The sequence below is a fragment of the Triticum dicoccoides genome, chromosome 7B (genome assembly GCF_002162155.2).
Source record: "Triticum dicoccoides isolate Atlit2015 ecotype Zavitan chromosome 7B, WEW_v2.0, whole genome shotgun sequence".
In the NCBI taxonomy this organism is placed as follows: Eukaryota; Viridiplantae; Streptophyta; class Magnoliopsida; order Poales; family Poaceae; genus Triticum; species Triticum dicoccoides.
In genome coordinates this window covers 672957970-672959642 of record NC_041393.1, presented here as the reverse complement: position 1 = coordinate 672959642, position 1673 = coordinate 672957970, and positions in this window count along the sequence as shown.

The window sequence follows — 1673 nt, the reverse complement described above, 5'->3', positions numbered from 1 at the left end:
TCGAGCGCCTGCTGGAGCGTGTACACGTCTTGAAAGTTCATCTGGCCGCGCGGCCGGCCCAGGCGCCACGCCGCCGCGTCGTATGCGCGGGCGGCCTCGCGCGCCGTCCCGTACGTGCCGAGGCCGAGCCGGAGATTGCCGGAGCGTATCTCCGCGTAGTAGCCGCCATTGGGTCGCAGGCGTACGCCGCGGTAGCCGGACGCTCCTCGGTGGCGCGACGGCATGGCGGGGCGCTGGAGCGGCGCGTGACAGAGAGGGAAGGAAGAAGAGGCGTGGAGAGGCGCGTGGCGCGCGCCGCACTTTATAGGCGCGCCGGAAGCGGTGCGCAAAAAATGAGGCGCGGGCTGGCGCCTTTTCGCGCGCGCGCAAACGGTTCCTGCGCGCGCGATTATACCGCCACCGCTGGAGCGCGGCAAAACGCCCCGCGCGCGCTAAAAGCAGCGTTTACCGCGCGCGCGCGTCATTTCGTGCGGCTGTTGGAGATGCTCTAAAAAAAGGAAAATGTTTACTAGCTAAAGAAAACGGGTTACAAAAAGGTGGCACAGATATCTAGTGAAGAAATACATTATTGCAATAATATTCATGATTTTCTGGAAAACATATATTTTTAAAAATATTTGTGAATTATAAAAATGCTCAAAATGGTTTTACAGAGTTTTAAATGTTATGAATTCCATAAAGGTAATTTTTTTAAATCATGAATGTTCAAAAATTTAAATTATCCTTGAATTGTAAAAGTAAAAAAAATTAATAATTAAAAAACGAACAGAAGAATAGGCAAAAAATAATCATTTTTTGGCTAGCGGCGATGAGTGATGGCAAGCCAATGGGGAGGGGCGTGGACGACATAATCATTATTTTTCTGGCGATGTTTAAGTGAGTTGTGGTGGCGTGTAAGCAGGAAGGGCGAAGGCCGACTAGCTGGAATGAGGGTGAAATTAGCAGCAGAGTTAGGAGCCAATGGTGGGAGAGGAAAGCTATGGTGGCAACTAGGAAGGAAGGATCGAAGGAGACATCAGGGCGAGGACATGTGCGTGGCATGACCTTGTTTCGGGAAAAGAAACAACCCTTATAAGGACATGGAGTTTCTCAACTCGAGCTCAAATGCTCCTGCGTGAACAGTAAATTCAGAAAAAATAAAAATAAAATTCAAAAAATTTATGTGGCAAACTTTAAAGAATGTTTGAGGTGCATGCGAAAATTCATCACGAAAACATATCGGTGCACGGTGTCGCAAAAAAAAATCAATGCTTTGGAAATGTTACTTTCAAACACATTTTGGAGCTCTGATTTAAATTTTTTGCCACGACTTGCTCCAAGGTGATTTTGTGATGAAAATTTGCATACGCTTGAAACATTTCTTAAAGTTTACCGCAATTTTTTTTATTTTTTTTGATTTTTTTTCGATTTTACTGTTCACAGTAGGAGCATTTGAGCTCGAGATTAGAAGCATACTTTCGCCCTTATAAGGCATTGTTGAAACCCAAAACTAGTTATATATAGCTCTATTGATTTTGCATTTTGCATCTTGTGTTGTTGTAGTAAGTTAACACAACATCGTCATCCAACCAAGGTTGGGTTGCTTTGCTCCAGCATCTAACATATAAACCACGCTAGAGTACCCGCCATTCCAGGGGCACTCCTCGCGCGAGACGTTTTTCACCGTAGGATGA